Source organism: Mycetomoellerius zeteki, unplaced genomic scaffold, assembly GCF_001594055.1.
Source record: "Mycetomoellerius zeteki isolate Tzet28-1 unplaced genomic scaffold, Tzet1.0 scaffold433, whole genome shotgun sequence".
NCBI classification, from domain to species: domain Eukaryota; kingdom Metazoa; phylum Arthropoda; class Insecta; order Hymenoptera; family Formicidae; genus Mycetomoellerius; species Mycetomoellerius zeteki.
Genome location: NW_017257428.1, coordinates 654226 through 670414, shown reverse-complemented (window position 1 = coordinate 670414; position 16189 = coordinate 654226). Strand labels below are relative to the sequence as shown.

The window sequence follows — 16189 nt, the reverse complement described above, 5'->3', positions numbered from 1 at the left end:
TCTCTAGTGGTAAAGCAACATATATTGCGCTCGTCACACTCCAATTTTCAGAAAACAAATTATTCAAACACTGGCGGGAGCAAATTGCTACGAAACACAGATAGGTTTCGTTTTAACGTTTCGTTTTACACATTGTTCGTGTGATTAAATGGGTCAATTAGTTACGTATGCTTGCAGGTCTCACGTATCCAGCTAGACACACACTCGTTATTATCGTTGTGTCCGTAATAACATTTCGGTGTTATTGACCTACCAATTATACCAATTGCGCTTCACGATGAATATTATCACATTATGCGTATACGACACTAAAATATGCGGTCATAAATTTGATCAGGTAACGATGTTTTTTTATATTTACGTTATATTTATGATAGTACATATCGCTTATTTGTTATAAAAATGTTTATTTGCTATACTTAAATAGTGTCATCTTGGAGTTGCTTACTGAAAAAAAACGGAAATGTAAAGAAAAAAGAATCTTAAAAAAAAAACATACTTTGTTAAACAATCAGTTTTACTCCAAAATTATTAATGACTTAAATTAAAATTATTATTCCAAAATTACATTTCAAAATAATGAAATTCATTTTCTAGGAAACTTTATTTTTTGAATTGTGTTATTGTAACAAATATAAGTGATATATGGAATATGATAAAAAAATAATAATGTAATTTATCCACAGCTTATATAAAACCACAGTGAAGTAAAACGTTGCGGCAATGTTGCAATAAAAAATAATTCCCAAGCCACTGCGATAAACTTTTCGCGATATATATATATATAAAAGTGTAATTAATTATTTTTATCGTAGAAAAGAAAGCGGAAATGTAACAGTAATCTTTATATATTGGCTTTATAAAGCGATATTAAAGACGCTCGAAAATAATTTTTCATTTTCTAAGAAATGTGAGTAGCATTACTGAATTTCTTTATCAATTACATGCATCTGACTTCCTTGAGAGTGAAAAATCGTTGATACCGACTCGATACGACCGAAAGAACGACATCGGAATGAAACCGATGAATTGTACAGGGAAAAAAGAAAAACACTGCAATTCATTTCGCAAGACGGATATACTCCGATAAAGAGCGGTAAAGGCGATTACAGCTTGCCTGTAATCAGGTGGAATATACTTCGTAATTGCGCTTCCTTTGCGGAATAATCGTACGATGAAGATACAAATGCAGATATGTTTCCGATAAGCCTGCAGAAAAAGACTCAACGATTTTCCGTTTGGATTATTTCACTCTTCTTCTCTCGGAATGACCGCTATTGTTTTCGCTCGCCAGCCCGTATTACGTTTATGATATTGACTTACTCTGCAAGCTGCACCGCAGTGCCGTTAGCGGTGTGCGTGCGTGTATGTATTTATTTTGCGTAACGCCCGAGCTTCATCGCGCCTTTCGTACGGCATACAATATCGTAACAGCAAAAGAGACTCAACTTTACGGCGTGGCAAGAATAATTTACGGTACTCCTTCGGCAATACAAAAGAAATCCCAATGAGCTTTTGTTTCGTAAGATGAAAGTACACATATTTTCAATTAAATCCTCGATCCTCTAGCTTATAGATTACTATTCTTTTATTTCATAGTAACGTCCATCGAGATAAATTAGTAAGATAAATTAATGTTAATAAGAATAGTTTCCACATCTCATTTTCCCCAACCCGTTTAACTTTTAACTTGCATCTTGCCAACACTAAGTTATGAAATCTAATGGTAATTTATTATTTTTTTGCTTTTGCGATAAATATGTATATTCATTCTTTGAAGCGATAAGACTAGTTCGAAAACTTTCTACGTCTAAAAGGATTCACGTTTTTAATAAATACACAAAGTAATAACTTTGGAGTAAAGTAATAAGTTTGAAAATTGTCGGCATATTATTCTCGTTAAAACAAAACTTTATTCGTAATTTATGAAATTAGTCAATTATTAATTAGACTAATTACAACGAAAATTAATGGATAATATGCATGTAAACAGTTGTTCGTACAATCGATTAGTATCGACACTGCACAGCAATATATTAGGAATATATCCTACAAATGTTTGTAAACAAATGTTTAAAATGTCCGAAATATCTACATAAAATTATAAGATATAAACGTAATATCATAAAATAACTTTATTCAAAATATTCCCTCGTCGCGAGAATTAATAGCATTACAGAAGATTTAACGAGAGAATTTCTCTTACAGTTATTATAATCTTATTCACACAGGATGTTTCAGAATCCCGTTTTGTAAACTTCAATTTTAATTTATAGATTCTTCAATAAATTTGCATTTTTCCTCTCTCATTCCCCACCCGAAGAACTTCCGAGAAAATCGTCATCTTTCGCCGCAACTGTATAATATTCAATACTATTCTCATTATAATTAAACGTTGAATCCAAACTTCGGGAAAGTAAAGTCAATTTAAATGAATAATGAAGTTTCGTTATATTTAATTTAACGCTCCCAGAAGTTTCATTCGCATCTTCATTTACAATCGTTTATATTTTAGAAACTATTCACAGGTTGCTTCGACATTTTAATTAAGACGCAATCAATTCTGATTAACAAAGAAATAAAGCTTTGTATTCAAAGCTATACGATTTTAACTTATTAATGATTTTTCTCATAGCTGCAATTTTATCAGGATTTATGGCTCTCACACAAAAAAAGTTGGTAAAAACAACTCTGGTTAAATAAATTATGTCGAAAACAGAGTCTCACAATTTCGTGGCCCCGTAAATAAACATATATTGTTATTCCGTGTAAAACTAAAAATTGATGCCTGATCAGGTAGTCTGCAAATCACTAATAAAAAAAAATTCGATGAAAAAACTAATATGAGACAAAATTAATATTTTATATTCCTTCTCTCTCATTTTTATTATATCATATTGATAGTATTTTACGCCTACTGTGTAAACGTTCACTTTCATGTTACGTTCGTTGTTGAAACTTCCTCAGATATGAGTGCGATTAACAGTAACTGATAAATTGTATTCAATATGTTCTTCCTACGATGTGCACATCAGAATTTAAAATTCTATTATATGCGCGTTAGAATTTCAAATGCCGAGATATAAACCCGTTAGAATTTAAAATTGCAGCGTCAACGCACTTTGATCTTCCGGTGTACTTTAGTTTTTCGGCATTGAAGAATACATAAATGTACAAAAAGTATATCAAATATATAAAATATATAAAAAATGTATGAACAACGGGAATAACAGTTTTGTTTATGTTTATTTACAGATGCATTAAGCGTGTAAAAGACGCGCTACAAAAATACATCTTTAAAATCATCGATCGCACGGGAAAAAGTGCAGGTTGCATTAATTGAAATTCTGATTGAAAATGGACGAATCGGAATTTTCTGGTTGAATCTATAATCTATAGTTTTAGGCTATATTCCAAAATATTCTTTTCGAGGAAAATCATTACTCGATATTTAAAAAATTTTCCTGAGAGGACGTTTTGGAAGTAACTAGTTGAAGTAACATGCAGATTTCTGACTGATGCGATCAGGAATCTTCCGATTCGTTTTCAATCAGAAATTTTTCTCAATGCGTTCATTCACGAATATGTATTTTCGGCCGTGGTCTGGGAAGTCGCGATTCACCGCGCAAATAGTCCTCCCCGGAAGGACGCGACGCCATCTGACGCTTTCTCCGGATCGCGCGTCCTCCCTCCGCGCGAAAAAAAAATGTATGTATATTTGCGTAACGCAGATGATCGTATCCTTCGCGAGGCGTCGGAATGCGGCGGTATTTTATCATCGGACAAAAATAAACAACGCGCGATCTTTTCGCATGACATGTCGTTATTAAACGGACGGATTCCATATTTCTACGCATGGCACGGTCATCGACGCATCAGGTGTCAGTCACCCCGGAGAACGCGAAAGTCTCATATGTGCGCGGCTGGTTTGACGCATGCAAGTACGTACGCACGCACGCACGCACCTTCGTTTCTGTGTAATGTCACGAAACTGCGACGTGACAACTGATCGCGCCACGGATTCGTGATGTCGTGCGATCGTACATACCGTTTGGTGAGCGTCATATATAAATAGAATTCTATGAGCGTTATAAAAAAAATCTTATGGGAGAAAGTTGACGTTAAAAACTGGACATGTAGCCGCGAGAATATTCAATCGCACTACGCTCTACGATGAAGATCGGCGACGCGATCGCGAGAAGAGAAAAGTGAAACGAAGATCGCTACTCACCCGGCGTTCCGTTGACCGTGGCAATTCCACCCGTGACCCGTGTCGTCGTGGCCGTCGTCGTCTTCGTCCCGCGTGTCGCGTGCCTTTCACTAGTTTCGTAATCGACGTAGATTGTAGAAGATGCGGCGTCCTCGCGAATTCTTCTCTCGGCGCCGGCTTTACTTTCTCGGATCACACACGACACGCGCCGAGCGACGTAAGGCGATTGACGGATCGCCGTGAAACGCACGGGCTTACGCGGACACGCACGAATGCGAGGACTGCGAAGCCGAGTACGGAAGGAACTACTCCGAACGCTCCCATCGGTCAGCTGCTACTGGCCGCCCGACCCCGACACTCGTCAGCGTCAGCGCGGCGGGAAAAGGGCGGACGATTGCGAGTTGCGAGTTGCGCTTGCGCGCCGCCTCACGGCGTCGCACGGAAGCTCCAGCGCACCGGCTAGTTCCGTTGGAATCCGTTGGATGGTGCTGCGTTGTACGCCCGCGCTTTTCTTCAAATCATGTCGCAACTTACGATTCTAGAAATAAAATGAACGTTACGGTATTTCCGATCTTTAAATCTTTCCTTCTCACAAGAAACTAATTTAATACTGATTTCTTGTGTAATTATGAAAAATGTATATATATTCATAAATGATCAGATTAAATTTTTCAATTTATGTTAGTATTATAATTTATTCTATTTGTAATATCTATATATATGTATATAATATTTTTATTGTTCTTTTTCTTGTTTAATTGGAATTTTAATTGGAATATTCTTATAAGTCATTGATATTAATTTGAAATACATTTTTACACGTACTTTTTACGTAATTATAACGAAATGTGACAGTATTTTCACTAAAAATAAAATCGACGTTACGGAATACAGTTTCAATATTCAGAAAGAAAAAAAATATAAACAGCATCTCATCACAAAACGTTTTGTAACCATCACCACAAACATCATTTTGACAAAGTTAGCTCCGTCGACGGACGTGACAATTGGAATTAAATATATAGCAAAAAAAGTTAAGGTGTCAGTTATATATAACACGAAGATATCTGAAGGTGCGAAAATGGCAATAAAAGCTCTAATTATAATTGGTATGTACCATGATTCAACATGTATTTTTCATGTGTATTCAATCGGACTCGTAAATATTGCATATATAACTTAATAAAGTTCATTTCTTAAATACAAAATTATAATAAAAAATGTTTTAAAAACATTATATTTATACACTAGAAAGACAAACAATATATCTTATTTAATATCTGTAATAATTAATATGCCTATACAGTATAACAAAGAAAATTTGCTTTATAGCTTTATTTTAGATTCGTGTTTAATAGCTACTTGTAAATATTAAGACAAATCATAAAATATATACATATATCTTTAAGCTTAATTATTATATTTTAAAAATCTAATAATTTTATTGTATCCATTTAGTAAATAAATCAACTCGGATGTACATGAATCTACATATAACTGACTTGAGAGAAAACAAAAATCTTTTATATGACCCGCAATATATTGTAAAATATAACAAGATTTATGACACAGTGACTGCTATAAGTAATCTAGAAATAGTCGATGTAATAATTGCACAACCATTTAAAGATATCATAATGGTAATTATATCTATAATAAATATGTATAATAAATTTAATATACTTGTGTTATTATTAAATATACTTGTCTTAAATTTTATTTTATTATAAAATTGACACAGAAAAGATTACTTTCGATATCTGCAAATAATAAAGCTGATGTCATTTTTATTACTGGTTACATTGACTCCATTGACAGAGAATATATAAATAAAGCGATTAAAGCTATAATTATTAATCCCCAAAAACTTTCTAAAAATCTAGCATTGTCGATAAGCAACATAGAAAAAGATCTGAAGATGATAACGAATTATAGGTAAACTTTTATTTATGTTGTAATCTTGAAATTTACACACAGACATGTACACACAACTCTTATAATTGATTTATTGTCAGAACTGTATGTGGAATACGAAACAAGACGTTAATCATTAATTTGCCCGGCATACACGACAGTATTTGCATTACAGTAATTGCAGATACACTGATAAATACATTGCATTTAATACGCAAGAAAGATGACGAGAACGAGAAAGAGAATAAGCCGCCACTTGTCAATGCACATTTTCTCGATTCTTCCGATAATTTTCCAAAGCAGGTAAAATATTGTCTATATTAAAATTGATAGATATATAAAGCAAATTAAAAGATGATATAGAAAAATGACATGAAAAATTAATCTGTTTGTATAGAGAAAAAATAAAAATACAAATGAAAATTTTTATTGTCCCAAAACTTATGAGAAATCTTCTTCTTCGTCTAGTTCATCTACAGAAGTAAGATACTCTATGCATAATAAAAGTAATAATTTTATAATATTATAAATATATACAATTAAAAATATTTATAGAGTATAGAATATGATAATATAAGCGATCACCATAAGGAATGGACGCCTCTAATTTCTTTAGATGATGCACTAATGATATTGGCTGAAATATCCACAGCAAGTATGAATAAAAACACTGAAACGGTAAAAATAAGTGATGCTTATGGTAGAATATTACGTGAAGATGTTTGTTCGAAATATAACATACCATCATTTAGAACTTCCAAAAAACATGGGTACGCAATGTTGGTATCTGATGGAAAAGGAATTAGACAAGTGTTGAACAATAATGATATAGTAAGATAAATTTGATGCATATATCTATATTTTATGTGTACATATATATTTTTCTTGCATATATATATATATATACATATATGCAACACAAGTTACAATTATTAGAATTAGCTAAAACTAAACAAAACTTGTTCAGTTTCCTCCGATTTCGCTTCAATGTGGAACGTGCGTATGGGTGAAGAGTGGAGCGCCTGTTCCCAATGGTAAATAATTAGAAGTTATAATTACATTGATCCATCATTTATAATAAAGAATCAGTTACCATTTGTGTCCGATTACAGAAGCAACAGCAGTTGTAGAAGAGGAAGGTACAAAACGAATTGAACCTCATCTAGACAAAGTGTATATTGAAATAAAGAATAAACCACAATATGGGCAAAACATTAAGTATAAATTCAATATTTTCAGACAAAATTTTATTTTTATTTATCAAAATAATTATTTTATTTATTTGTATATTTATTTTGAAGTCCTATTGGTTACAACATACCGAAAAATAAAATTATCTTAAAACAATACACACATATTGGCCCAGAAGAGATGGGAGTCTTGGCAGCTTCTGGCTATAAAGAAGTTGTAGTCGCTCAACAGTCGTCTATAGGTGTATTATCCATCGGCAATAACTTAGAAGAACCCGGAAAACCTCTAAAACCAGGATACATCTACGATATTAGCAGAATAATTTTAATTTCACTACTGAAAGATAACAATTTCTCTTCTTCGGATTTTGGAATCGTGAATAATACGTGAGAGCATTGAACATTTTTTACAATTTCAAATATGCAAGCTATTATATTACACTTTAATAGTTTTTTATTTACAAAATTTTGTTCATAATTATATAAATTTAAAAAACAATTAATTTTTTGCAGATCATCATCCATACAAAAGAATATCAAGAATGCTCTAAATAAAGTAGACATACTTGTGACATTAGGCTCTGCTAATGATAAAGATTTATTGAAGAAAATCTTACTAAATTACTTTAAAGCCGAAATATATTTTGGTAAATCTTATTTTTCACATTAATTTCCAAAATAAAAAAACCTTTTGCGTAACTGTATCCATTTCTTTCAGGTAATGTAAATATAAAACCAGGAAAGTCAACCACACTAGCTACATGCAAGATCAATGATAGAATAAAATATTTCTTGTGTTTGTCGGGAAATCCGGTAACTGCTTTCATTGCCGCGCAAGCACTCCTTTTGCCTTTTTTGAGAAAGATGTTTTGCAATGTACACATGGAAACTCCTACATTACCGATTTATGTAAGTTTAGTCTCACATAATATCGTAAAACACAGAAAGATATATCTAATATTATGATGTTCTTATAAAATTGTAGGTAGATCGTCCATTTATCCTACATCATCGTCCTAGAGTTGCGTGTGCACATTTGAACTGGTCTAATGATAATAATGTAGCAACGGCTTGTAGCATGGGTAATCTTTTCAAGGATAAACTATGTAACATCGTAGGTTCAAACGCACTTTTGCTATTACCAGATAATAAGGACAAAGAAAAAACGATAAACGATGAACAAGTACCAGGTTTACTTATTGACTGTCCAGGAAAGTACTTATATCCATTATCTAATATTTTCAATTTAAAAAAGGAATAATACTTTATATTGAAGGAATTATACTTTACCTTCTTAAGTAATTGCAGTATGTTTCATAAAATATATCACATCTTCAGTTTCGCTGAAAAAGCTCACCTTGAACCGTGTAAAGATTCTAAATTTCAAATAGTTTTAAAGTACTGTGATTATCGTTTCCATCAATTTTGATTTTTCATAGTCTTTCATAGCCTTACAACATAGTATTAATTTTAAAATATACATAGCTAGATTATAATAATAATTTTTTATTATAATAGTAATACATCATTTCATTGCATTAGATCAGGCCTAGCTCCAGAGCCAAAATTGTAAGATTTCGGGAACTGTAAAGTGCATGATAATAAAGTTTGATAAGCTCAACTTTACAGTCCTCGAAATTTGATTTTTGTTGCGTCAATGACTTTGCGTTTTGGCTCGATCCAGAGCTAAAATTGGACGAGAATGCATTAGATAGATAGCAATAAAATAGAATTTTCAGATTTAATTAAATTATTTATATTATTTTTGCAAATTTGATTAAATTATTTAATTAAATAATAAAAGTTCTGTTTTACCTATTTTAAATAGTTATTGTTTACTTAATTAAACAGCTAATTAATAATATAACAATTTTTATTGTACAATAATAAACAATAAAAAAAAACGTTAAGTAGATACAACTAGATAATGCAGAATAATTTTAACACTGTTAATTTATACGTGACAATAACCATTTGATTTGGCTTCATTTAAATATGTATTTATTATTTTTTATTTCAATCTTATTTTTTCTTTAAAAAGTATTATTTTATTATACTGTAATTAAATATATATGTGTAATATATACGCTATATATTTATAATATATGTATAATATACACACTATATACAATATAAAATATAAATACATATGCGTAATTATAATATAATATGTTACACATATACAATTTATAATATAACTTATGTTGTAATTTTATAATGTATCATCCGTATATTAAAAATAGTACGGCAAATATTAGTAAATAAAAATGTGAAGAGATATATCAAAATTGAAATAGCAATAGGAATGAAATGAAAAATTAGAATTGTAATTCGTACGTATTCTTCGATATTATATATATATAAATATTATATATATAAGTATTCATTATTTAAAACATGAAAAGATTCGCGGCATATTAAACGTATGTTGAAAACAAAGCTGACATTGTCCAAGTACAATCTTACTATTAAGAAAAGAGAAGAAATGTAAACAATTTGTCACCGAAATATTTCTGTGAACTATTTCGATTAGAACCAGCCCAATCGACGAACGTGGTAGCTGCGACAAAACATAATACGCAAGAAACGATAAAATCCTGCGGTAATTGTCAGTATATATACGATAAAACGATATTAAAAGAGGGTAAAATGGTAATCAACTTTGAAATTATAGCAAGTATGTTCTGTAAATATTCTTCATACATATTATACTATTCTTAAAGAAAACGGTGTGCATATTTAAATAAAGTTCATTTATTTAAATAACAGATTGTAATAAAAATTATATATATATATATACGCTAAATTTAAAAATTAAAAATATTATAGTATATTTTGTGACAGTTTCTTTCACCATTAATAATTCTATTACATAAATGAATACAATTAACTTTTACATATTTTATAATTTTGTCACATTTAACAGAATTTAACAGTTTCTTTGTATATACGTATTAAACAAATTATGATAAAAAATACATTTGATCATCAGACTCAATATTCGTATCCTAATTTTCAAAATTCTAATTCTATTATGATTACTTAATATGTACATAGAATGCAATTAATGTGAGATTATTAAAGTTGTAGACGATAACAGCTTAAATAACAATTATAAATATATTAACATTGGTAATAGTAATGACATTCGAGATGTGCTATCAACTAAGATTACCAGTGCACAAATATCTAACGTGATAGTACTAAACCCAGTTGAAATTGATATAACGGTAACTACAGGTATATTAAAAATCTTCTTCGTGTTATATTGATCATTAAATTTATTTTGTTTACATGATATAGGTAGAATTACTTCTTGCGTGCAATGAGGCTGATGTTATTCTTATTACTGGTAATAATGAGTCTGTTAACAGACAACTTGTAAAAGAAGCAATTAAAAATGTTAGCGATGAGCAAGAAATTTCTAAAAGAGTAACAAGATCGTTATTAAACATAGAAACGAAACTGAACGAGATTATGCCACATAAGTAAATCTTTACTTCTATTTAATTTGAGATTTTTATAATTACAAGTTTTATAATTGTGATTTGTTTTCAGAACTGTATGTGGAATACGAAATCAAACATTAATCGTTGATTTCTCTGGTCCGCACAAAAATACAAAAGATTATTTCGCATCAGTTGTAGATATGATACTGCAGACGCTATTTTTGATACGTATAGACAAAAATCAAAATATTCCGCTACATGACATTGCATCTACTTCCAGCGATAATTCAGCGAAGCAGGTAAAGTATCGTTTGTGTTAGTAATAACATACAATTTTATGATATTATATATACATTAAGGTTTTTAATACAGAAAGAAGACAAAACTGCCGTAAAGCGCTACAGAAAATCTCCTCTGTTTGATTTAGTTCCTGTAAGTTTGCAATTAAAATATTTTCTGTATTAGAGATAAAGTAAAAATTTTATAATACTGTATGTACGATTAAATTTTCTTACAGAAGCACGCGAACAAGATTAAACGCCATAAGGAATCATTTCCTATGATTTCTATAACAAATGCACTGCTCAAGATACGTGAAATAATAAGTGAAAGTAAAAATAAAACTATTTGTGAAACAGTGCAGTTAAATAATGCTTATGGTAGAATATTGTGCGAGAATGTGGAATCTACTTATAATTTTCCACCATTTAATGCATCCACTAAACACGGATACGCAGTACTAGTAACTGATGGAAAATGTTTAAGGAAAGTGCTGCAGCAGAACAAGGAAAATACGGTAAGTTGTATCAGACTCATGTATATACGTATATGTAACAAACTGGAATTACGAAACAAAACTTTTTCAGTTCTCTCCGATGTCGCTTAAACCTGGGACATGCGTGTGGGTAAATAGCGGAGATCCTATTCCCGATGGTAAATAATTATACACATTACTGATACTGATCTATTTGCAATAAAGAATTAATTGTCATTTCTGTCCAATTACAGAAGCAACAGCGGTTATACAAGTGAAAGATGTAAAACCAGTAGAAAAATTTGAAGACAGTGACGATATGTATATTGAGATATTAATTGAACCACAATTCAACGAAAATATTAAGTATGAAATTCAATATTTTCAATAAACGCAACGATACAGATTTTATCTCTTTATAAAACCATTTAATTTATTTGTCTGTTTATCTGTCTTGAAGACCTGTTGGTTACGAATTAACGAAAGGAAAAACTGTCGCAACTCCATATACGCGTATTGGCCCATTGGAGATTGGACTTTTAGCAGCTTCTGGTCGCAAAGAAGTTCTAGTCGTTAAAAATACACCTATAGGTGTGTTATCTATCGGAAATAATTTACAGGAACCTGGAGAAATTTTGATACCAGGATTTGTCTACGATATTAATCGAATTACTCTAATTACATTACTTAAAGAGCAGGGTTATAACTCTTTGGATTTCGGAATTGTGAATAATATGTGAGGATACTTAAAATTTATCCCCAATTTGTATATGCTAATACTCTTTATTTAATTTACTAATTGTAATTAATTTTCATTTTTCCATCTCCATATATAATAATTAATTCAATGAATAATTTACATTTTTTTTAGGATGGCACCTATAAAAAATAAAATCGATGAAGCTTTAAAGAAAGTAGATATACTTGTGACAACAGGCTCGACAAATAACAGAGATTTAATGAAAATTATTTTGGAGGAATATTACAAAGCAGACATACATTTCGGTAATGTCTCTTTTTTTTTATTAATAATTAAATATATCAAAAGAAAAATACATGCCTCCTGCTTAAAACTTAAACGCATTTCTTCAGGAAACATAGATATCAAACCAGGAAAGTCGACGATATTTGCAACGTGCGAGATTGATAACACAAAGAAATATTTCTGGTGTCTATCAGGAAATCCAGTATCCGCTCTCATTACCGCGCGACTATTTTTTTTATCCTTTTTGAACGAGATGTACTTCAACTTTTACTCGGAATACGCTATAATACCAGCTTGTGTAAGATTATCGCAATCTTGTATGTTGTAAAAAAAAATGCGATGTATATTGTTATAATTTTATAACCCCGTAGATGGAATCTGAGTTCGTCTTGCATAGTCGTTCTAGAGCGACATGGACAGTTTTGGGATGGATCCCGGAAAGAAATTGTGCATTAGTTTGTGCCAAGGGAAATGCCATCAGTGATAAGTTGGTTAGTGCCATAGGAGCCAACGCACTCTTAATGCTACCAAAAAAAGAAGATGGAAAGATAGAACCTAAATCATTTAGACAAGCCTTACTTATCAAAATTCCCAACATCAAATACTATAGCACGGATCTTAACAAAAAGGTCATTGAAAAAGGTCAAAAACGTACAGCTTGTTTGAAATATTCAAATTGTTAATTTTTTGACAAAATAGCTGTTGGATAGTATTTTATTTGAATCTAACATAAAATCATTTCATTTGACTTCTCTTTAATGTCTTATTTTTTATCTTTTGTTCTTTCTTTTTTCTTCAAAAACAAGATAATAAAGTAATATTCTATGAAATATTATAAGTATGTTAAAATTATTTTATTATTATTTATATAACATTTAAAAATATATATGTATATAATCCTAGCTATAATTCGCATGTAGTTATATACACATGTAGGCATATACACAAAATTTATAAATATATAGTGGTCTGCAAACGTGCTAATTAGACTTTCCTTGCAGATATCTAATTTAATACTGACGTATTTATTATTAAAAGACAGTAATTAATTACTTATTTGGAGTACTAAAAATATTGAACAACAGTGCTTTTAATACTTAAAATAAATAATTATTGTCTTTCAATATTAAATTGGTCAATATTATATTTCTGTAGAGTGACTACACTATTGTTTTCTGTCATAAATCATTTAAATCTTTAAACACATTTAGCGAACAAAATCTCACAGATACATTGATATAATTTTCATCAATCATGGAGATATTACTATAGATAGCTTATAGTAATAGACCAATTTTTATAACTACCAAATCTGGTAATTGAAGAGTAAGTATTATTAATTACTGATACAATTTAATTCATTGCCGATATATATGAACTTGTCTATATTAAGATTTCTTTCAGAAATAAGCCTGAAAGTAGACGTGTGTTTGCGTTTAATATAATAAAATACATATATTGGCTTTTTTATTTGTATAAAACAAGCACGTCAAAAAACTAAGTAGCTACAAATATTTCAGGAGGGTAACACATTCACGGTCTCCAATTTTGTTCTGTGTTACGTATTGATTGGTGTTACATCTACAGAATATAATTGCATAACAATGCATTACAAATATAACAAAAATTAAAAATTGGAATAATTTAAGTTTAAAAAAATATTCAAAATTTTAAAAAAGCGTCGAGAATATTTTAATAGTATTTCTATGCAAAATATATACTAAGAAAAAACAAGGCGAAGAAGACGGTAATGTCGCAAAACAATTTTTCACTTTCTTTTACTAAATGCGGATAATAAATGGAAATTATAAACCATTTAAATAAAAATTTCCATGCGATTATTAATTATTCTCGATAGATATTTTAATTAGAATGAATTTCATATCGCGTGCATAATTTATTTTTGGCTGTTTGATTTTAACAATTATTGATCAATTAAAAAATCTGAACTTTGAGTAATATATCGTGTTTGATTCAATGACGATATATTACCCAAAACATAGAAGATCTATTAACTCATAAAAATTTCTTTTTTGCTTACCAATCGATGCGCAACAGTGGAGTTAATCAGTTACATAGCTACGATGATTCTGCAACATACGGATAAAAGATTTAAATTAAAGCAGCTCGATTAAAATAATTTCAATACTTCTTGAAAAATTCTTACACAAAATTTTTATTTATTTTTCAATTACATATTTATCAAAATAATTATATATTTTCCAAAGATATTTATAAGAATAAATTTTTTTATAAAATTTTATTCTTACTTTTTTCCTTGTAATTATTTTTAAACACATTGAAATAAAAACAATCTAGATAAATAAAAAAATCAATTAATTTTTCCATAAATAAGAAATAATATTTACCGCAAGATTGTTTCGCCTGCGTCCGATATCTCTCATAGATCTCTCCTCCTCCTCCTCTCAGGCTGTCCAGATCATTAGCTTCATTAGATTCCTCCGATGCGATTTTTTCTATGTCGTTATTTCTGAATCATGGAAATACACGATTCGATTAAAAGAGGAATAGGCAATACTAGAAATAGGCTACTATTCTCTAAAGTCTGAGACACAAGAATAGCAATAGGGAACAAGATGGGAGTCGAAGGCAGTCCTAAGATCTTAAGTCATAGAAAATTGACCTATCACAGTTGATTATTATCCTTACATTCGATCATAATTGGTGGATTTCTTGCGACTAACTGAGACTCTGTGACTATTTGTGATTCCTATTGCAGACCCTGTGAAGAAGACGAATGGCTACTGTTACACCGTGCATTTAGGCCGCGGCCTATACAATAGATGTCTTTGTTTATCCTGTATATTAAACAAAGACATCTATCGTATAGGCCGCGGACTAAGCGCACGGTGTAAACGTAGCCAATGGGCGAGTTCAAGACGGCAAAGCGGCTAGGCATGCTTACCGAGCGATTGAATATGATTGGTTGGATCTATAAGTAACAACCAATTATATTCATTTGCTTGGCGAGCAGGCTAGCCGCTTTGTCAACTTGAACGCGCCTAATGACTATAGGCCTGTTCCACTACTCACAATCAGTGAGAATGACAATAGGCCTGTTCTTTTTGACTGAACTATTTTTGCACCAGTTCATCTTTCTTCCTCTTCTTTCTTCCTGGAGAGAAAAGGAAGAAAGATGAACTGGTGCAACGGTTCAGCTAAAAAGAACAGGCCTAATGGAATCGACGTCGATTCTATCGTCGGTTCTCACTGAGTAACGTTTCATCTTTTTCTGGGATATCTTTCATCTCTCGGATATATAAAGTGCGCTGTATTGAATACATTACAATATATAAATTAATTACACTCACCACTTTCTCTTAGGCTAACCAAGTTGTCAGTTTTGATCACGCCGTACTTTCCGCGCCATTCCTGAAGTTAAAACGCGAAGTTAACGCAGAGTCGAGTCAACTGCAGCCAACCGTTCTAACGGACCGTTCAAAAATTATGCGCTCGAAATTCACATTCGTGATAGAACTTGAGCATGTAAAAGCTCTGTAAAAGCATGTAAAAGCTTCCGCGAAACGTAAAAGCAATCAACACACCACTGCACTCCGTTACTTAACAAATCATTCACTTCATCGCATAATAGACGATTTTTAGCGTATTTCTGGTATAGCAACCAAAACCGCGACTAAAGCTATCTTCGTTTTCAGGGATCGGAAG

General features: G+C 31.0%; 2 protein-coding genes and 1 long non-coding RNA gene across 6 annotated transcripts in view; 1 reads left to right on the top strand and 2 right to left on the bottom strand.

Moving 5' to 3' along the window:
• The window catches only part of Tpst (tyrosylprotein sulfotransferase), a 77347-nt gene extending 72793 nt beyond the window's left edge, over positions 1 to 4554 (bottom strand). For all 4 annotated transcript variants that reach the window (XM_018454324.1, XM_018454325.1, XM_018454326.1 and 1 more), the window contains exon 1: positions 4232 to 4554. The gene's annotated coding sequence lies outside the window, so the exon portion shown is untranslated. The remainder of the gene's footprint in view (positions 1 to 4231) is intronic.
• A 2541-nt stretch (positions 4555 to 7095) lies between these two features.
• LOC108726719 (uncharacterized) lies at positions 7096 to 15995 on the bottom strand. Its single transcript, XR_001936819.1, has 6 exons — positions 15835 to 15995; positions 14872 to 14993; positions 14544 to 14592; positions 7479 to 7598; positions 7218 to 7286; positions 7096 to 7146 (listed from the first exon to the last, which is right to left on the bottom strand). It is a non-coding gene; the product is annotated as an uncharacterized lncRNA (long non-coding RNA).
• Tpcn1 (two pore segment channel 1) overlaps positions 7547 to 16189 on the top strand; it is a 23360-nt gene continuing 14717 nt past the window's right edge. Inside the window, exon 1 of the mRNA XM_018454465.1 lies at positions 7547 to 7556. The gene's annotated coding sequence lies outside the window, so the exon portion shown is untranslated. The remainder of the gene's footprint in view (positions 7557 to 16189) is intronic.